Consider the following 23,460-nt stretch of genomic DNA (forward strand, 5'->3'; position numbering starts at 1 on the left):
CATCCTGCCTGCCACCGTTTTTCTCTTTGGATGTCCACATATTGTTTTTTTTTCATGGTGAGCGTCTGTGCCAATAGATAAACTAACGAGTTTTTCATCTTGTGATCGAATCAAAGATATTCTGTGTTGTTCATGATCTTGCTTGTACGTACGACCATGAAACTACTATTGTTATCGTGTATGAATACTTGCAACAGGGTGCTTCAGCGCCAGCACCGACCATCGATGGACATGACTATGCATGGATGCGTGCATGTAACGACCTGATCGCTCCTGCAGGTCAAAGTACATGTTTCTCTTAGGTCTGTGCACCATCAAGGCCTTGAACAGTTCCCTTTATGAGTGTCAAGTGAGACTTCATGTCTCTATGGTGAACAGACAAACTTCGGCGGATATGTTGCTGTCATGGCACGGCAAAGACAAGAACAATAGATGGACTCTTGCCACTAGTAGTATTGATCCGCGCTTGACACATGACTACTCATGGAGAAGACCCATTCCTTTAATAACATTTCCCTTTTATTCAGTCTGTTTTGGTGAATCACCAATCAGAAGAGCTTCTTCTTCTTCTGTTAAAAATAGGTTTTCTAACCCAAATTAAAGTTAGATTTCACAAGGAGTGAACCAGTGGCATTGCTGTATCCCCTTGAAGCAGAGAAGACAAGGGAGCGACAATCATATTTCCAATTATCCAGCTGGTCTTTTACAAGTATCCCTTCTTGAATACTCGGTTCAATAAATAAGTTGTTCACACTTCACAGCCATCCATGTGCATATATAGTAAGTTAATAACACAAAATCCGAGTGAATTTATGCCACAACAAGGTTTATTATTGTTATTTCAAATAACTGATGCGACAACAAATAATATTAATCACGGACATCATATGATATTAGCAAGGCGTTGTTGAGGATGAGAAGCATGTACAACTCCTCGTTTTCTTTGATGAGCGCCTCCGCACCAGGCATATCTGGAAGCTCTAACCAACACATGACGATAGGGTTGTAATTAATATCCACACAGTCGGGCAGATGCAAGAACTGCTGCCCACTCTTGTCACCTTGGTAGTCCTTGATCAGGCCGTGGCACACGTTGAGGCGTCTCACCACATCTTCATACTCCACCTCACAATAACTGAGAACGTGCATTGCCACTGTTCCCTTCTTGGCATCTTGCAGCTTTTGCTTGATCTTACCACTAGCGGCAGTGACACGGCTTTAAAGATGTCGACAGTGACAAGCACTAAGTCACGGAGGTCCTTAGCCTCGGCACTTCGATTGTCCGACTGAAGGGTGGACAAACAGAATTCTTGCGTGACAGATTCGTTGTAGGGGTTATTGATCGAGGCCTTCTTGCATGCTTCCACCATGAGCTTGGTCGCCTTGGGCTTGCCAGTGTCAGAGCCACTAGCATGAGCGGAAAAAAGGAAGAAGATGATGGTGGAGAGGACGATGGCAGTCCTTGGCATTGCTACCATTACTACAGGGCTAGCTACAAGCCTTGAAGTACTGAAGCGCTGAGAGGGAGGTGGAGAAAAATAGACAGAGAAGGATGTGTATTGCAGAGATGGATGGATGGAGGTGATGAACATGAGGCTGAGAACTCTTTATAATGCCTGCAATGGGGTATCATAAATGCAGTATGCAGCTTTGGTCCAGAATATGTGTACTGTCGGTGTCCAGTAAATGCTGAATGCTCAATTTGGATCTCTACATATTAATGCTCTCTCTGTGTTCCACAAATACGCAGATGCTCACTATAGATCTTGTTGTAGTAACACATATCTTACTTATATGAATCCATTAATGCAACGTAGCTTGATCAAGGATATCCCAAATGATTAGTGTGCACTGAATGCCCATAGATATGTTGATGCTCATTTTGGTACGTCTTATTTGCATTGGTGTTTTCTAAACATCATTTTGTATAACTGATTTGTTACTTCTACCTCGCTTTGGGGGACGATTATATTTTCCCTCGTCAAGTCTATAATTGCTCATTTTTTCTTTGCAATTTTCGAGTAGTTACAAATAATTCTCAGGGAGCAGGCACTTAGTTAACTTGGTCACACAATAAATATTTTTGTTAAAATATCAAAATTTTATATTTTAAATTTTTGTATTTCCAAGCGATTATTGTCTGATGGGTTGACTTTTACAACAGTTGTATTCCCCCAGTTAAAAATCACAACTTATTTTAGGGATTAAATTATGCCAGCCGAACTAACGTATCATTCGTAGGCACTGTCAAAAAATAAGCATGTTTACTGCCCACCGCCTAAGAAAATCAAAAAAAATTACCAATACCAACACGTCACAATATGGGTTGATTTGGTTTCGATTCTCGTTACTACGTAGTAGGAAGGAAAGAGCTAGCGATCATAAGGAGGTAACCTATATCATAGGTACATGATGCGCACGTACACGCCGGATATCTTATATTTTATATCTTATATCTTATATTTACTAATTGGAAGCACCTTTCAAGCCTTCTCATTAATCAACATTATAATAATTAATTACACCGTTGGATTATAGAATTTACGTCTAAGATGAAAGGAGAACTTATGTAACATAGACGGTCGTGCCATAAGAAAAAAAGCATCTGATACGTTCAATATTGTTTGTGAAACAAAAAAAAGGAAAGCATCCACGTTTTTCTAAAAACTCCACGGATGGAAAGGAAAAAAAACAGATTGCATCTGACACGTTCAACATTTTTTTTAAACATGTCTAACATTGGTGAAACAAAAAAAATGTTACTCCACGGATGAAAAGAAAGAAAGATTCCATCTGACGTTGGTGAATTAAAAGGAAAGCATCCACGGTTTCTTAAAAAAAAGATAGCCTCCCTCTATAAAAATTCCACCGACGAAAAGAAAAGAAAAAGATCCATTTAATGACCATTGAAATTCCGGCAATAAAATCTTTTCCCGATTCAAAGAGGAAATCATTCACAAAAAAAGGGAAAAACATCTCTTCATCGAGTCCTTGGCTGCTGAAACTTACAATATAGATAGTTCCATCCAAAAAAAACATTTGACACGTACACGTACACATATGTTGGTGACAGGATCATGCATGTACGTGGATACTTAGTTGTAATCCATACTTAGTTGTAATCCATCACACAAATTTATACAAAAAAACCTATCTTTTTTTGCGAATCCAAAAAGATAACTATCACACTAATTGTCCTACATGGAGCACATACATGTGTATATCTACCAACGAATCTCATACGTACTTATGCTACAGACATGTACAGTTGTTGTTAAAAAAAAGGAAAGCAAGCGTCGGTTCCTTAAAAAATGATAACCTCCTTGCATAATAAAAACTCAAAAAGACAGATCCATTTGACGTCCATTTAAAGTCCATAAATTCCCTGCAGAAAAAGTCCATAAATAGATTCTTCTACCAATTGAGAAAGGAAAAAAAACTCACGCAAAAAAGGGAAAAACATCTCCTAAAAAAAAGGGAATCTATGTTACATATACTCTAGCATTGGGTTCTGATTCGTTGGAGGTACTGATTGCCAATACGTATTTGCATATATAGCATGGCTATGCATGTGTTTTCTTATCCTTATAACAAAGACAAAAATTAGCCAATAAAACATATTTATATCAGTACAAATTAGTGGATCAACTAAAAAGAATCTGGAGGTGTCATATGCCACAAAGATCTCATATAAACACATGATTGTCTATGTGTTATTAGACTAGCAAATATGCCCGTGCGTTGCAACGAGAGATAAATTAGTATGCATTTAAAGTCAGCGAGAATTATATGTGGGCACACGAAAAAGAAACATTTAGCTTATCGGTTTCGCCGCGTGTGAAGGAATCAATCTGCTATTTTTCCATTCATTGACCGATGGCATTTAAGAGTTTGCGCATGAGTTATTCAATCTACTATTCCTTTCAATTCTTTCAATCGAGGGGATTTTAAGGTATGAAGTTTCTGAATATTCTAAGAAACATGAACAATTTTTTAAATGCTGGACAGTTTTTAAAAATTAACTACACTTTTAAAATTCAAAAACATTTTATGAAAACACCAATTTTTTAAATAAAAACATGAACATGTATTTAAAACGGGAACATGTGTTGAGAATTCATAAGATTTTTAGAAAATGTGTATCTTTTCTACACGAACATTATTTTTTATTTTGCAATTTCACGAAACCTTGAATATTTTTCAAATTTGGAGCATTTTTCGAAATGTCATTTTCTTTTTCAAAATTCCAAACAATTTTGAAAAACAATAAATTTTTAAAAAATGGGCAACTTTTTGCAATTTTAAACGTACAACAATTCTTTCTAGCAAACAAACGCATAAGACCTTAGTACCACCTTGGGTAGAATGATTTTTTTTTGACGATGAACGGATGAAAATATAGGCGAAAGGCACCTTGCTTTATTAGTACTAGCACATATGCCCATGCGTTGCAACGTGAGAGATGTTTCTTTGAAGAACCAATGGGAGAGATAATTGATGTCTCCACCAAAAATGATCTCCATAGCGGTGTGGTAGAGAGAGGAGTTGTGGTCTTCTAGCGGGTCATGTTTGTCCCGCCAGATATTGATAGTGGTGTGGTTAGTCGGCGTAGCGGCAACCATCCAACTCGTACATTTTTTTCCTTTCGGTCAGTCTCTGTCTCGGGGTTGTGTCTGCCTCTACGTTTGGTAGCTATGCGGCGACCTTCAGAGCACGGTTGCTTCGACCACTCTCTCTTACGATGGCGTAACCGGATGGATTACTAATTGTAGCGCATAAATCCTGTTTCATTAGCATATATATTTAGCGCATAACCAGACATCAATGTCCCTTCTCTATTAAGGTTTATTCTCTTTGATTATTTTAGCGCTCACGCGCCCACAACTATTTTATTCGAGCCAAACAAACATATTCTCTTTTATTGGATCAAGAAAAAACTTGCTCCCTCAGACAACCCAGTAGGGGAGTGTGGTTGAGGCCCAATACAGCCTATGCGTCGGAGCAATGTTTTTCTTGGGCCAAGTACGTGGGGGCTACTATATGACGCTAGTTGCGCAAAATAGCGTGTGAGATGCACATCAGTTCGTGTATGGACCAACACACTGGTAGGCGCCAAGACGACCTATGTTAGGAAAGCACGGAAAAATCCAAAAAATAATGAGTTGAAGGATCTAAATCATGCCCTGAAAGACCCGACTATGTGCTCATAGCCACTCGAAGAAACGAGTCCTACCAACCAATGGCCAGCTCAAACCTTTAAGATCATACTCCAATGTGAGATTGGATACAATTTTTTTAACTGTTTAAAAAATATAAATTGCTGAATATTCTTGGAAACATGAATAATTTTGCAAATCAAAAACACTTTTTGAAATTCTTTACATTTTCAGAAATACACAACAAAATTGGAAACCCTCAAAATTCACAAATTTATTTGAAAACATAAACCTTCTATAATAACATGAACACGTTTTGAATTTGTGATTTTGTTTGAAAAAGGAAACATATTTTGAACATTCAGAACAATTTTTGAAAATGTGTTTCTATAAACTTGGACATTATTTTGAATTTGTGAACATTTCACTAAAACAAAAATATTTTTCATATTTGGAACATTTTATAAATCCAATTTTGTTGGGAAAATCTCAAACAACTTTGGAAAACACTAAGAAAAAATGGAACATTTTTAGAAACCTGAACAAATTTTGGAATGAGAACAAAGATTTAATGTTCTCAACATTTTTTGAAACGCAATATATATTAAAATCCCGAACATTTAAAAAAAATCGGATTTGTGTGATATTATGAGTTTTATTGAAAATTTTGGTTTTATGCTTGAAAGGAAAATATAGAAAAATAAACTTGAAAGGAAAAAAGAAAAAAGAAAAAAGGGGATATAGAAAAATAAACTTGAAAGAAAAAAGAAAAAAGAGAAGGAAAGAAAATAGAAACAAATGGAAAAACAAAAATAGAAACATAACACAGAACAAACAAAAAAGAAAACAGTTCAGCCGAGCTCGAGCGCCCTATGCGAATTTGTGACTATTTTGGAATGATAAAAAATATTTATATTCTAAACTTTTTCAAAACGGAATATATTTAAAGTTCTTAACATTTTTTTAAAAATCGATTTTTTATGATCTTATGAAGTTTTTTGAAAATTTTGAATTTACAAAAAAGGGAGAAAAATAAATTTGAAAGGAAAATACACCAAAGAAAAAGTGAAAGAAATGGAAAAATAAAAATAGAAACATATTTTAAAGTTCTGAGCATTTAAAAAATCGAATTTTTCTGATATTATGTAGTTTTTTGAAAATTTTGAATTTACGAAAAGAGGAGAAAAAAGTAAACTTGAAAGGGAAAAATACCAAAGAAACGGAAAAAGAAAAACAGAGACATAACACAAAACAAAACAAAAAAGAATATATTTCAGCCCAGCTTGGGCGCCCAGTGCGAATTTACGACTATGTAACGCTAGCTGCGATAAATAGGGGTTTTCCACCTGCATGGACACGAAAATAACTGGGCTGGATTTCCTGGGCCAATACTGTGGGCGGCCCATGTACGAGATCTGGCGTTTTTCTTTTCTAATAGACAAACGGACAAAAAAATAGTACCACCTCGAATAGAAAAAAAATCTTTTCGTTGGTGAACGGATGAAAAAATCAGAGAAACATACCTTGATTTATTAGTAGGTATAGATATAGATATAGATATATATAGTATGGATAGAAAAATGAAATTTTCCATCCTTGCTAATCATAACATAAATTGTTTAAGAATTCGTTGGTACACATAAAAACATCTAATGTGAATAATCTATGGTTCTTATAGTATTTGCTAGGATATCATGTATGTTAACGGAATGTCATGCATGCATGTGTCCATTATTGTGTATAGAAACAAAGTATTTATAATTCTACCATTCTTCCGTGGCAAAAAGAAGCATGTATTCCTTCTTTTAGGTTAACTAAGAAAGGCTACAATAGAACACTCGACCTTTATGCCTTTTAGAAACTTATAGATCACGAGTGCATGATACACACAATAACTTTTGTGTTTGTAACCATGTTTTCTACCAATATAAAAAAATATACCCTTATATAACCTTCATAAAGTAGCACATTCTTATTTCCACATATCTTCTATAAATTTGACGTGATTTTCCATCACACAGCGATATTTTTTATACTGTCGTCACAAAATTGGACATAAACAATCAATCACAAAATAGTCAAAGCAATGTAACTTCATGGGATCCAATGTGCATGTGTAATAATAATAACCTATATCCAAATGATTGTTTGATATATATAATTTGTCAAAAATATGTTATATCTGATACTACAATTGCTAGCCCATGCAGGTGCACGGGTTGACGACTAGTGATATATAGATAGAGTTAATTATGATTACCACTAAATAATTTTTCTTTATGGATATCCAAATTTATGTTTAGAATCAACATTTCTACTTCAATTTTTTCCGGGGATTTTTTTACTTAGTAAACATATGGATATTTAGAACTTTGTTGTGCTAATCATGTGCTCTCTTTAGCCTATGTTACAATGCATGGTTTTCTCGGTTATTTTAGAAAATGCATGTATTTCTCTATTGCCAACTTCTCACAGATGCAGTTAGGTTTTGTAAAAGTTTAGAATGGCAACCAACATGAAAAAGGATAAAAGTATCATCATTTGCACATTTTTTCCACCTTCTTCACTATTTATATTTATAAGGATATTCACTTTGCGATTTATATTTTCCCAATTCGCTACAAAAGGAAAATAAATGCAAAATATGTAAAATAAAATGTGTGGGTACATAATTAAAAATATAGTATAACTCTGAGACATGCCTAGATAACCTCTTATTTGCATACGTTCTTTTAAAACATAGCATAGACAAACCACATTACATTATAATAATGAATTTGTTTTCTCTCGGTGACAGGGTAACTGTTATTTCTATGTCGACCAGTTGTAGCTTGAAAGAAAGTGTCATAAAACAATTATGTTACTCCCTCCTCCATAATCTAGTGCGTATAGATTTTTTTTTAAGTCAAACTTTTCAAACTTGGACCAAGTTTATAGCAAAAACAATTTATATCTACAATAGCAAATATATTTAACATGAAACTACATCTTATGGTGATTCTAATGATACATATTTGTCATTCTAGATGTAAATGTCTTTCTTCACAAATTTGATCAAGCTTTGTGAGGTTTGACTTTTCAAATAAATTATATTCACTATACTACGGAACGGAGGTAGTATATTTTAGGTATAGAAGTTTGCAACACACATTTTCACAAATTCTAAGATTAAAATTGCATATTATTTCTTAAAAAAGTAACTATATAATTCTCGTTCAACAAAGAATCAATAGTCTAGGAAAATGCGAGCACCATTGTCAAGTCTAGGACATGAAGCCTAAAGGGCTGCAGATACCATTGTCCTCCTTACCATTCAACCAGAGGTTGGTTCACGTTGGCTCTCACATGTTGACGGCCGTGTGCATCGGTATGAAGTTTTATTTCGGTCGGAATTTCCTATGACAGGCCGGCTACTAGAATTATCGTTACCCTAGAAAATGTTGCCATGGTTCAAATAAATCGAATTCAAATAATCCAAAGTTCAAGTAAGATATAGATGATATTATTGACACAAAGATGGTCATGGCCTCTTGGCTACACATGATTGTTTGCTAGAGAGGGTCGAGGAATTGAATTCCATTTTCCCACCAATTTTTTGCATTGTTACTTTGGCTGCCCATCGGATCTTCGCGCTTGAAAAGACTGCATCCATAGAGGTAATGGGAGAGATAAATAACTTCAAAACATCAGAAGAACACAATGACAACAACAGAATTTCAAGAGCCATTTTAAAGATATGTTCCACAGGGAGGGACCGATGGCATCATTTTTAGCCTTTGAAGCAAAAAAGACGGATGACCCCAAACAAGTCTCCAATTATCCTAAAAAATAAAGAATTTATTCAAAACCATGCATATTAATATATCAACAGACAAAATCAGAGTAAAATCAATGCCATGATAACTTTATTATTATTAAGAGTACAATTAATTTCACATCAACATATTTTCTCAGATAAAAACAAACATTATATAGTCGAGAAACATCACATCTGGTGCTACCAAGGCAGTGTTCAATTTAACCAGCATGCCCAGTTCACTGTTTTCATTTACCAGAGTCCCCACTCCACGCATATCGACAAGCTCGGAGTCGCACTCATCGACATAATCATATGCCATATCCACACAACTGGCGAGCTCATTGGACCGTAGCCCGTCCTCGTCGCGTTGGTAATCCCTGATCATGGGATCACATATGTTGAGGACGCTCAACACAGAGTCATATAATCCACCTCACACAAACTAAGCCCAACTCCACCGCGTGACTCCAAATGAACGTCCATTTTGTCCGGATTCTGTCCGTTTGGGTAGGGCAATGAGGTCGTGTCCGGGCCGTTTCTGGGATGCGGTGGCAGTTCGCCCAACGCGCGTACGCATTCCGGCCACATCCTGTCCGCATACATTTTCCTTTGCAAGCCCTTAACTTTTTTTCATCATTCATTTTTGGTACATGGGAATACATCACCAAATTTTGACTAGAAAAGTAAGACAAAGAAAAAACAAGAACCATAAGAATGCATTTTAGAAGATATTTAACTTCCATAACTGCTCCTGTAAGTTGGATTAGTGCCTTCTCGATGCATTCATTGTTTATCTGCGGAGGAGGCTCGATCTTGCGTGCTTCTTTCTTCTTCGAGTCTACAGAAGTAGAGGTTGCTTCCTCGCATCTAGTCTCATGTCTAGCCTCTAATCTAGCAACAAGTGCACTAGTCTCATCTCTAGCCTCTATGCTAGCTAAAAGTTCAATATATCGATGTACTCTTCTTCCCAATACCAAAACTTGCATCCATGCTACACAATAAAATTTTAAGTTAGCACAACTAGTCAAATCTAAGAGCACAACCGAAGCTAAAAAGAGCACATACCCCATCGTTTAAGCATTTGATGAACACCCATCCGGAATGTTCCGGCGTTATAGACACGCGGCCAACGACACTAGTAGAAAAAGGGGCTTTTGGCCCGGTTGGTAAGGCCCTTTAGTCCCGGTTTTTGAACCGGGACTAAAGGGTCGTTACTAATGCCTCTCCCCTTTAGTCCCGGTTCTTACATGAACCGGGACTAAAGGCCGCGGCCACGTGGAGCTCCACCTTTAGTTCCGGTTGGTAACACCAACCAGGACTAAAGAAACTTTTATGATATTTTTTTTGAATTTTTTTTTGATTTTCAAATTTCTGAATTATTTTAACCTCTAATCTCTAATCACCACCCCTCATCACTGCTCAATTTATCCTCTAATCTCTAATCACCCCTCATCATTCCAAATCATCTAACTTCCCGGACGGTCACCCATCCTCCTGAGCACGCTTAACTTCCGGGTTCTGTTCTCCCTCGTTTCCAAGTCTGCATTTGTTGTTTTCCTGACAATAGTAAGTTGCCAATCCTATTAACCCTCAGGAATTTAGCTTGAGCATGAAGTGACACATTTCACTGTTTGAGTTTGAAACTATAGTTTTAAAAAACAATAATTATTTAGTAACACTAATATTTCTTGAATAATTAGTTTGACCATTGTTTGACCATAGTTTGACCATAGTTTGACCAGATTTGACCAAAATTCAAAAAAACTGAAATAATTATTTAGTAACACTAATATTCTAGAATAATTAGTTTGACCACAGTTTAACCAGATTTGACCATATTTTTTCCAAAAAAAAATTGAAACTATATTTTTTTCTGTTACTAGTGGCGCACCTAGCAAATGGTGCACCACTAGTAAGTTTGAAATTTTTTTGATTTTTTTCCACTCTAGATCTTAAAAGCCCAGTAACTTTTTCCTGTTAGGTTTTTGAGGATTTTGAAAATGTTTAACGGGGTTCCCCCCAGTTAAATTCGGATGTAACTATTCGAGTAGATGATTTTTCATATAAAAAACTTTTTAATCCGAGTTCGTATGCAAAAGTTATGCCCATTTTACAAATTCCAGAGAGATTTTGCAAATAAAGTCGAAATTCATATTTGTAAATTTTTCCAACAACTAGACCACATATCACATGGGAAACTTATTTTATTTTATTTTTTTGACATTTCCATCATTTTCTTTTGTTTTTTCTAAAACTGAAAAGGCGGTCCACCGGGGCGGGGGGGTGGTGGTAGAGTTTGAAAATGGGACCTTTAGTACCGGTTCGTGCCATGAACCGGTACTAATGCCTCAAAGCCCATTAGTACCGGTTGGTGCCACCAACCGGTACTAATGGGCATCGCACCCTTTAGTCCCGGTTCGTGGCACCAACCGGGACTAAAGGGCCCAGGTGAACCGGGACTAATGCCTTAGCCGCATGAACCGGGACCAATGCTCACATTAGTCCCGGTTCGTGACTGAACCGGGACTAATGTGAATACTGCCCTGTGACCAAAGCCCTGTTTTCTACTAGTGCGACCTTCTTTGGGCAGTGGTCGCACTTAATTAGTGTCAACGGTGCACCGACGAACTTTTGGGCTAGCACCGAGCCCGGCTGGCCGTCATAAGTGTATCTGCCGGCAGACCACTGACGGTGTAGATCCGAGCGGCTAGAGGAAGAGCCACTGCCTGCATGCGGCCTTGAGGCCCTGCCAGGGCCTTCCGGCGCGGTGCCCGGCCAGTCCATGGTGCGGCGCGGCCTCCCACAGCCGGGCGAGCTCAAGACCGACCGGATCTGCCCCAAATCCGGCCGGCGGGTGCGCAAATCAGGTGGCCGTGATTGGGTAGCTCGGGGGCGCCGAGGGGAAGGGGCTGGGCGAGCGCGCGTCCGAGCTGCACAGCTGCAATGGCAGCGGCGGCGGCGGCGGCGGCGGCGAGTGGAAGAGTAGGGAAGAGTGGAGAAGAGTGGAGGGGGTGCGGCCGGAGGGAGGGAGGGGGGCGGATAGAAAAAGGCGTCCTTGTGCCACCGACGGGCGGGCCAGGGGAGGACATGCGCACACGCCCCGCCCGTCCGCGTGTTGTCCCTTTCACCCCAAAAGCGGCGCAAACTTGGGCCGGGGATGGGTCAAAGCGGACAGAAAACAGACACAAATTCGTTTGCGCCCGCGCGCTGGGCTGTCTGGTTCGTCCGTTTTATCCCAAACGGACGCACGTGGACAGGATGGGGTCGCGTGGTGGAGTTAGCATAAGGACACGCATTGGCACCGTGCCTTCTTGCTTCATGTGTTTGTTGTCTTCGCACAGGAGCTCTAGCACAGACGTTCTTAAGGTCAACCTGGCCTGTTCGGCACGCCTGTGTAAAAAATCATGACACAGGCATGAGGTAATAGTTAGGGGTCTACTCCTTGCTACGCCTGAGAGTTAATACATCATAGCAGTAGGTAGCTCCAGTTGATAAGTTTCCCTAATGCTCTATATATAAGACAAAGATCAATGGAACGCTCATTGGTGTGGGCAGCGAGTTGCCAGAAACATTTCTTCCTCCTCTGCTCTGCTCGCTCCTCCTCCAGGCGACAGACTCCTCTTCCCGGGAACGCATCCACAGTCGCCGGTGAAAGGTCTGATAACAAGCGTGACATCATATTCCACCATCGCGTCGATGCCGAGCATAGTGCCCATGGCAAGGCTAGCCTTCACCGCGCTCGTCGGCGTCGCCAACGCCATGCTCAATGCCAACCTGATGGCTGCCGCCTTTCACATTCACCGTGCTGCCTTCCAGGTGTTTGATTAAATGAGTTAAATTATTGGTGTTCTCCTGCTATGGGCAGGTGATGCACGGTAGCTCTGGTGGATGACTCATGTTTAGCCTGTTGATGTTGGATCGAAGGTGGTGCTGCAGTAGCGGGAGGCAGGCGGCATGGGACGTCTTTGTCTTCCATTGTCTTCTTCAGTGGTATCTGACTATCGAGGCGTCGATAAACGGATAAGGGCGGATGGTACAGGAGGCTTCAACGATGATTTTATGCACGCCGGTGGAAACACAAGACCTTAGATCGGGCTATGTCGTTGTGCGCCTGCGTCGTGTCCTTGTTGAATGTGGTGGATTGAATCTTGACTTTGGGGATGAGAACCAGAGTTCTACCTTGTGGTGGACTCGCCAACATCGGTGCACGTGTGACGATTCCTTCTTGAAGGTGTAGCCTATGAGTTGTGTATTTTTCATATATATTGTGTCTTGTAACATAGGGTTAGTGGCTATCTGATGAAGTTACTGTCGCAAGGTATTTGGCCTCACGGTTTGTTTTCCATCTCTTTTCCGAGACAAGTTTGTTCGGCTGCTGGATTTTGCATTTCTAATAATTATGCCTGCATGCATCATTCTGTTGCAGAGGCCGGGGTTATTCTCTTTTTCAGAAAAAAAAACTGAGCAACAGTGATTTTCCTAAAAAAAAATTAAGGAAATGGAATAGGGAGAAGATTTTGCATTTTAGGATAAAGAATCTGCTAAAGATTTTCTAAGATAATTGCTGACTTGGGCACATCATTGTTTTCATTTATTTGAGACGCAGATTGGAGCACAGCATTTGCTGGTAATTAAGCAGATGCATGATGCATGCCAACATGACACTCGGGAAATTAACAAGATTACTCTTCCTACAGTAATACAGATTCACACGTAAGGTCAAGTCTAAAAAAGATGTATCGGGATCAGCTTCCATTTCTAATAGTCCATGGTGGAATATGATGTCACGCTTGTTATCAACGTTTTGGATCGGGAGTGAACAGTGACCTAGCCAAACCAATGTGCCAGGGTGGTCCAATAGTGGAAATATTTACATAAATTTATTTATTTTCAAAGAAATATTTTTTACTACACTATATACATGCTGTGGGGAAAATTCAGGGTGGTCCATGTCCGTCCCTTAGCTATGCTACTACGAGTTAGAGAACAAAGTGCAAAAAAAATCGGACAGAATTTTAAATCATTTTTTAAGTCGATATAGAGAGTTATTTATCTTTACCTAATAATAATAATAAAGTACGGAGTGCTTTTGCCCGTTCACCGTCATCCGAATTACCATCAAAGTTGCGTGAATTACTCACTAATGCCACCTGTAAGTGGCAAAAACAATTCGCACTTTTCCCTCTGGTTCAATATGAAGCTATCTTCTTAGAGCATCTCCGGCCATTCGACCCCCAAGGACGCCGAAAAAGAGCCGCCTAGGGCCGAACCGGTGTTCGCTTGCCGCGTGGGGGCGGTTGCGTTCCCAGTCGACGCCCCCCCCCCCCCCCACACACACACCCGGTCGTCGCGAAAAGCGCGCGAACTCGGTGGTATTTCGTAGGATTTGTACAAACTCGGGGATATTTGGTAAAAAATTGTACAAAAACAGTTAAACATGCAAACTGCGCCTAGAACTACGCCTAGCCCTGCTATGCCGCGGCCGCCGCCCGCCATCTACATGCCGAGGAGCCTGTAGAAACGGTGAAGTCGCCGCCGCCGTCATTGTCATCGTCGTCGTCGCGCGCCCCGCCGGAGCCGCCGCCGTCCCTACTGCACCCCTGGCCAAGGTCAGCTTGGCGCGGTGGGGGGTTGGACGGCCCGGCCTCGCCCTCGTCACCCTGCTCGCGTCCGCGGCGCCGGGCCTGGAGCTCCGCGTATGCCCAGCGCTGGCGGAGCACCTGCTCGCGGACGTAGTCCTCCCTCGCCCACTTGAGGGCGGCCTCGTCGTCGGGGGCCACCATGTCCGCGTGCTCCGGCTTCACGGGGAGCAGCCCCGGCTCGGGTTTCGGCCGGACCAGGTGGAGGGAGCGCGGTGTGTTGCCGGTCTCGATGTAGTCGAGGACGGCCTCGAGGGTGCGGCCGGGCACGCTCCACCACTCGCGCCGCCCGTCGGCGTTCAGGCGGCCGCGGTGGATGGTGCCGTTGGCGGAGGCGATCTGCTCTTGGCGGCAGTGCTCGAAGAACATCATCCACAGCGTGTGGCTGTTAATGGCGTACCTCGGCTCGTTCCGCTGCTCCTCGGTCAGTGACGCGTGGATGCGGGCGATCTCGGCCCGCCATGCAGCCCCTTCGGGCACCGGTGGCACCGGAACGCTGCCGGCACTCAACTTCCCCGACCCCGGCATCCGCATGTCCGGGGGCGCCGGGTAGTCGGCCTCTTGGAGATGGCGGCGACCGAAGCCGTTCGCCTCCACGGCGTCGCCGGGTACCTCTCAGCCATTGCTCATCGGCGTGGAAGAGGGGGGAAGTGTTGTTTTGTGTGGCGCTACGAGGCGAGGTGTGGCGACTATGGCATTCACCTGCGGGGAGATCGGCTTTTATAGCCGAAGCGGGGCGGTGAGAGCCTGCATGCCGGGCGGCGCGGGGCGGGAGCGGGGGGACGCGCGTCGGTGGCGCCTTCACTGTGCCGCCCATGAGACATCAATGGAAGCTGACCGAGGCTGCAGCGCGGCAGCCTTCGCCAGCTTTGGCATTGATTCCTGTTCACGCCAAAACCGCGTCCACCGGCGCCCCAGGTGCCGGGTTCGGCCTGTGTCCGCAGGCGCCGGTTTCGGCCTGTGTCCGCAGGCGCCGGTTTCGGCCCAAACTGGCTGGAGATGCTCTTATGTGACACAAGCACATGCGCATACCACCGGCTAGAGGTTCGACCCCATGTTCTTCCCATTTTCCCTCCCTTTTCTATCTTGTTGATAGCGGATTGATTGGGCCAGCCCAGCGCGGCTTTCAACTCTTTTTTTTTCCTTTCTTACAGTTGGTTTTTCTTTCTTTTAGCTTTATTTCAAAATACTCTGAATATTTCTACTACAAAAATCACTTATATGCAAAAATTAAAAATGTTAATCATGCATTAAAGAAATGTTAAACTTCTCTAGAAAAAATGTTTCCACCATATACAAACAAATGGATAGTGTGTATGGAAAGCACAATTAGAAAAATAATAATGTAAGTATCGTCTTCTTTTTTTGAAACAAAATTAAGCATGCATTTAAAAAATATTAAATGTGTATAAAAATGTTTCTGATGTATACAAAAATATACAATGTGTATAGAACAAAGTACACATAAAACGTATATGTTTCCAAAAATAATAATCATGTATTTGGGCCATGTTAACCGTGTATATAAAAATGATCATGATGTACACAAGAAATATAGAATGTGTATAGAAAAATTATACATAAAAAAACTATATCTCTATAAATAGTTGAAAATTAAATTGGAAAATGTTAAACGTGTATATCAAAATGTTTGTCATGTATACAAAAATATACAATGTTTATGGAGAATATAGAGATAAACACAATAATTTACCAAATGTTAATTATGTATTTTCAAAATGTTAATAAAGTATTTTCAAATTGTTAAGTGTGATAAAAAAATTCTGGTGTATACAAAAAAATTACAATGTATATGAGCAAACATAGACATAAAAAAAATATTAGTTGTCAAAAATGTTAATTATATATTTAGAAATGTTAAACCTGTATATAAAAAAAATTCTTGGTGTATAACAAAAATGTAGAAAGAAAACGAACAAAAACTATAAAATTGAAAAAAACACAAAAAACAAAGAAAGCAAAAAAAACCCGTAAAACCAAAAGAATATACCAAAAAAAGAAAAAACAAGGAAAATAAAAACATGCTATCATTAATTACTAAAACGTACTTTGCTATTTTCATCACACCGCAAATATTTATTGGGTATTTTTGTTGTCTAATAAGTTACAAACATCTTGAGTACACTACAAAAATCATCCCATCTTTATATTTTTGTGCAACACCACTTAGAGCATCTTTAGCAGACCCCGCATAAGTGGTCAAACCCGCAAAAAATTTGCGTTATACAGTTTTGGGCGAAAAAAGTGTCCAGAACAGAAACCGTAAAAGTAATCCAACCCGTAAAATTTTTAAGGGCCACCGCAAATGCACACCCGAAACCCTTATCTTTGGAGGTTGGAAGGCCGAATATAGGGGGGCCCTGATGTCTACTACACAACCTTCTTCTTGTAGACGTTGTTGGGCCTCCAAGTGCAGAGGTTTGTAGGACAGTAGCAAATTTCCCTCAAGTGGATGACCTAAGGTTTATCAATCCGTGGGAGGCGTAGGATGAAGATGGTCTCTCTCAAGCAACCCTGCAACCAAATAACAAGAGTCTCTTGTGTCCCCAACATACCCAATACAATGGTAAATTGTATAGGTGCACTAGTTCGGCGAAGAGATGGTGATACAAGTGCAATATGGATAGTAGATATAGGTTTTTGTGATCTGAAAATATAAAAACAGCAAGGTAACTAATGATAAAAGTGAGCGTAAACGGTATTGCAATGCTTTGAAACAAGGCCTAGGGTTCATACTTTCACTAGTGCAAGTTCTCTCAACAATAATAACATAACTGGATCATATAACTATCCCTCAACATGCAACAAAGAGTCACTCCAAAGACACTAATAGAGGAGAACAAACGAAGAGATTATGGTAGGGTACGAAACCATCTTAAAGTTATCCTTTCCGACCGATCTATTCAAGAGTCCGTAGTAAAATAAATGAAGCTATTCTTTCCGTTCGATCTATCATAAGAGTTCGTACTAGAATAACACCTTAAGACACAAATCAACCAAAACCCTAATGTCACCTAGATACTCCAATGTCACCTCAAGTATCCGTGAATATGATTATACGATATGCATCACACAATCTCAGATTCATCTATTCAACCAACACAAAGTACTTCAAAGAGTGCCCCAAAGTTTCTACCGGAGAGTCAAGACGAAAACGTGTGCCAACCCCTATGCATAGATTCCCAAGGTCACGGAACCCGCAAGTTGATCACCAAAACATACATCAAGTGAATCACGTGATATCCCATTGTCACCACAGATACGCACATGCAAGACATACATCAAGTGTTCTCAAACCCTTAAAGACTCAATCCGATAAGATAACTTCAAAGGGAAAACTCAATCCATTACAAGAGAGTAGAGGGGGAGAAACATCATAAGATCCAACTATAATAGCAAAGCTCGCGATACATCAAGATCGTACCACCTCAAGAACATGAGAGAGAGAGACATCAAACACATAGCTACTGGTACATACCCTCAGCCCCGAGGGTGAACTACTCCCTCCTCGTCATGGAGAGCGCTGGGATGATGAAGATGGCCACAAGTGAGGGTTCCCCCCTCCGGCAGGGTGCCGGAACAGGGTCCCGATTGGTTTTTGGTGGCTACAAAGGCTTGCGGCGGCGGAACTCCCGGTCTATTCTGTTCCGCGATGTTTTTAGGGTATATGGATATATATAGGCGAAAGAAGTCGGTCAAGGGAGCCACGAGGGGCCCACGAGGGTGGGGGCGCGCCCAGTGGGGTAGGCGCGCCTCCCTGCTCGTGGCCACCTCGAAGCTTTCTTGACTTCAACTCCAAGTCTCCTGGATCACGTTCGTTCCAAAAATCATGCTCCCGAAGGTTTCATTCCGTTTGGACTCCGTTTGATATTCTTTTTCTGCGAAACACTGAAACAAGGGAAAAAAACAGAAACTGGCACTGGGCTCTGGGTTAATAGGTTAGTCCCAAAAATAATATAAAAGTGTATAATAAAGCCCATAAACATCCAAAGCGGGTAATATAATAGCATGGAACAATCAAAAATTATAGATACGTTGGAGACGTATCAAGCATCCCCAAGCTTAATTCCTGCTCGTCCTCGAGTAGGTAAATGATAAAAACAGAAATTTTGATGTGGAATGCTACCTAACATATTTATCAATGTAATCTTCTTTATTGTGGCAAGAATATTCAGATCCATAATATTCAAGACAAAAGTTTAATATTGACATAAAAATAATAATACTTCAAGCATACTAACTAAGCAATCATGTCTTCTCAAAATAGCATGGCCAAACAAAGTTCATCCCTACAAAATCATATAGTTTGGTCATGCTCCATTTTCGTCACACAAGAATGCTCTCATCATGCACAACCCCGATGACAAGCCAAGAAATTGTTTCATACTTTAGTAATCTCAAACTTTTTTCAACTTTCACGCAATACATGAGCGTGAGCCATGGACATAGCACTATGGGTGGAATAGAATAATGATGGGGGTTGTGTGGAGAAGACAAAAAAGGGGAAAGTCTCACATTGACGCGGCTAATCAATGGGCTAGGGAGATGCCCATCAATTGATGGCAATGCAAGGAGTAGGGATTGCCATGCAACGGATGCACTAGAGCTATAAATGTATGAAAGCTCAACAAAAGAAATTAGGTGGGTGTGCATCCAACTTGCTTGCTCATGAAGACCTAGGGCATTTGAGGAAGCCCATCGTTGGAATATACAAGCCAAGTTCTATAACGAAAGATTCCCACTAGTATATGAAAGTGACATCATAGGAGACTCTCTATCATGAAGATCATGGTGCTACTTTGAAACACAAGTGTGGAAAAAGGATAGTAGCATTCTCCCTTCTCTCTTTTTTCCTTTTTTTATTTGGCCTTTCTTTTTTTTTTATTTGGCCTTTTTTTGGACAATGCTCTATTAATGATGATCATCACACTTCTATTTATTTAGAACTCAATGATTACAACTCGATACTAGAACAAAATATGACTCTATATGAGTGCCTCCGGCGGTGTACCGGGATGGGCAATGAATCAAGAGTGACATGTATGAAATAATATGCATGGTGGCTTTGCCACAAATACGATGTCAACTACATGATCATGCAAGGCAATATGACAATGACGAAGCGTGTCATAATAAACGGAACGGTGGAAAGTTGCATGGCAATATATCTCGGAATGGCTATGGAAATGCCATAATATATAGATAGGTATGGTGGCTGTTTTGAGGAAGATATAAGGAGGTTTATGTGTGATAGAGCGTATCGTATCACGGGGTTTCGATGCACCGGCGAAGTTTGCACCAACTCTCAAGGTGAGAAAGGGCAATGCACGGTACCGAAGAGGCTAGCACTGATGGAAGGTTGAGAGTGCGTATAATCCATGGACTCAACAGTCATAAAGAACTCACATACTTATTGCAAAAATCTACAAGTCATCAAAAACCAAGCATTACGCGCATGCTCCTAGGGGGATAGATTGGTAGGAAAAGACCATCGCTCGTCCCCAACCGCCACTCATAAGGATGACAATCAAAGAACACCTCATGTTTCAAATTTGTCACACAACGGTTACCATACATGCATGCTACGGGATTTGCAAACTTCAACACAAGTATTTCTCAAATTCACAACTACTCAACTAGCACAACTTTAATATTACCACCTTTATATCTCAAAACAATTATCAAGTATCAAACTTCTCATAGTATTCAATGCACTCTATATGAAAGTTTTTATTATACCCATCTTGGATGCCCATCATATTAGGACTAAATTCATAGCCCAAGAAAATTACCATGCTGTTCTAAAGACTCTCAAAATAATATAAGTGAAGCATGAAGTTCATCTATTTCTTCAAAATAAAACCACCGTCGTGCTCTAAAAGTATATAAGTGAAGCACTAGAGCAAACAACAAACTACTCCGAAAGATATAAGTGAAGATCAATGAGTAGTCGAATAATTATGCAACTATGTGAAGACTCTCTAACATTTAAGAATTTCAGATCTTGGTATTTTATTCAAACAGCAAGCAAAAGAAAAGAAAATAAAATGACGCTCCAAGCAAAACACATATCATGTGGTGAATAAAAATATAGCTCCAAGTAAAGTTACCGATGAATGAAGACGAAAGAGGGGATGCCATCCGGGGCATCACCAAGCTTAGGCTCTTGGTTGTCCTAGAATATTGCCTTGGGGTGCCTTGGGCATCCCCAAGCTCAGGCTCTTGCCACTCCTTATTCCATAGTCCATCGAATCTTTACCCAAAACTTGAAAACTTCACAACACAAAACTTAACAGAAAATCTCATGAGCTCCGTTAGTGAAACAAAACACAACACCACTTCAAGGTACTGTAATGAACTCATTCTTTATTTGTATTGGTGTTAAATCTACTGGATTCCAACTTCTCTATGGTTTATAAACTATTTTACTAGCCATAGATTCATCAAAATAAGCAAACAACACACGGAAAACAGAATCTGTCAAAAACAGAACAGTCTGTAGTAATCTGTAACTAACGCAAACTTCTGGAACTCAAAAACTTCTACCCAAATAGGACTACCTAGAAAATTTGTTTATTGATCTACTGCAATTGGAATCAGTATTTTATCACATTCTGGTGATTTTAAACAATTGTTGTCGTGAACAGATAGTTTCTGGAATTTTCAGCAAGATCAAATAACTATATCCAAGAAGATCCTATAGGTCTTACTTGGCACAAACACTAATTAAAACATAAAACCAAATCTAACCAGAGGCTAGATTGATTATTTACTACTAAACAGGAGCAAAAAGCAAAGAACAACAATAAAATTGGGTTGCCTCCCAACAAGCGCTAGCGTTTAACGCACCTAGGTAGGCATGATGATTTCAATGATGCTCACGTAAAAGATAAGAATTGAAACATAAAGAGAGCATCATGAAGAATATGACTAGCACATTTATAATTCTAATTAGGATTTTACAAAGAGCTCGTAATTATTGATTCTTTTAATAGTTAGCAATTGTGAAAATAGCACAACTTTCCTCCTTTTCTCCCATAAATTTGTTGCTGAAATAACATTATCACTTAGACAAAGCACATTTTTTCTCTCTTTGTCACATATATGGCCCATATATCATTTAGTTTCTCCTTAGTGTATCATGTTCGACCTTTCAGGTTTGGATCCACCAATTTTCTCAACTCGCATATCTTTTGTGTGAGCTCTATTCAAAGGGAAAGGGAGGGCCAACTCCTGGTTGCTATGATCAACCAAACAAGCCTATGTTTTGCATCTCGTTTCTGTTGCGCTTGCCCGCCTTGCATCTTGCTCCTTGGCACACCATTCACCGGATTGTTTTATGTTCCCAAATTATGCCATCATTTCCCTTTTATTTATCTTTGCAATTTTTTCCTGCATGGTAGGCGTGCTCAGAGGGGGATGTGCACGAGAGGAAGGACCATATGTGGATGGGCTAGTAACAGAACCAGTCTTAAATAATTTCCTAATTTCTTTGCATGATCTCAAGGAAGAATTAGGCCTAATCGTCAATAATTACCTAATAACTCGTGCGATCTTATAAACTTAAAATGTCTGAGCTCACGTGGAACATGTACGTATTATCACAGGACAACTTCACACCCGACATGGAGAAGCAGGACGAAGGGTCGCTGAGGTGGTGTGGGCCTTCATCATTGACTTCTATCTGGTTCAGTATACTTCGGAGCGCACTTCTGATGAAGGGAAATGTGCAGTAAATGCAACTGAAACAAAGACTATGCCTACAGAGTCCGTCCCGAGTGTGACGGTTGGTCTGGTGTCTGGCGACTTGCGGGCCAGCTAGGTTTCCGTGACCGCCGCCGTCCTATCAGCTGTGTTTCTTCCTCGTTTCTTTCCCAGTCCATACCCATCCACCACAAGCCTTTTGCACGATCTAGGACGTGCGATCGTACACCACCATCTTGCCCTAGTTTCCAGTGTGTCAGATCGGAAGCGTTTATCAATGCGGTTGATGTAGTCGTACACCTTCACGATCCGTCCCGATCAAGTACCAAACTTACGGCACCTCCGCGTTCAGCACACGTTCAGCTAGATGACATCCTCGCCTTTTTGATCCAGCAAGAAGGGCAAAGTAGTAGATGAGTTTCGGCAGCACGACGGCATGGTGACGGTGTTGGTGAAGAACAATCTCCGCAGGGCTTCACCTAAGCACCACGAAAACTATGACGGAGGATAAACTAGAGGGGACGGGGTTGCCGGCACACGGCTTGGTGTTTCTTGATGTGTCTTGGGTGCTAGCCCTACCCCTCTATTTATATGTTGAGCCTTGGGGTCGAAACTTGGAGTAAAAGCCTCCACAAAGTCGGTTTCACCCGAAAGGCAAGAGTCCTTCTCGGACTCCAGGCCCAGACGCCAGGGTTTCCGGCGTCTGGACCCAGACGCCAGGGACCCTGGCGTCTGGCCCCTGGACTCCGCAAAACTTCCTTTTGCGCTTTCCAAAAACCTCGTGGGCTTTCCCCTTTGGCCCAGATAAAGTGTTCTCGTGCCCAAACATTTCGGGAAACATCCGGAACCCCTTCCGATGGATTCCGGAACCCTTCCGGAGATCAAACACTACTATCCACATATCAATCTTTACTTCCGGACCATTCCGGAGTTTCTCGTCATATCCGTGATCTCATCCGAAACTCCGAACAACATTCGGTCACCAACATACATAACTCATAGTACTATATCGTCAACGAACGTTAAGTGTGCGGACCCTACGGGTTCGAGAACTATGTAGACATGACCGAGACACCTCTCTGGTCAATAACCAATAGCGGAACCTGGATGCCCATATTGGCTCCTACATATTCTACGAAGA

The 23,460-nt window shown here is 40.9% G+C and overlaps 1 pseudogene; it reads right to left on the minus strand.

Moving 5' to 3' along the window:
• Positions 1-870: 870 nt before the first annotated feature.
• LOC123170619 (uncharacterized) lies at positions 871-1,469 on the minus strand (annotated as a pseudogene).
• Positions 1,470-23,460: the final 21,991 nt, after the last annotated feature.

Source organism: Triticum aestivum, chromosome 7D (genome assembly GCF_018294505.1).
Source record: "Triticum aestivum cultivar Chinese Spring chromosome 7D, IWGSC CS RefSeq v2.1, whole genome shotgun sequence".
NCBI lineage: Eukaryota > Viridiplantae > Streptophyta > Magnoliopsida > Poales > Poaceae > Triticum > Triticum aestivum.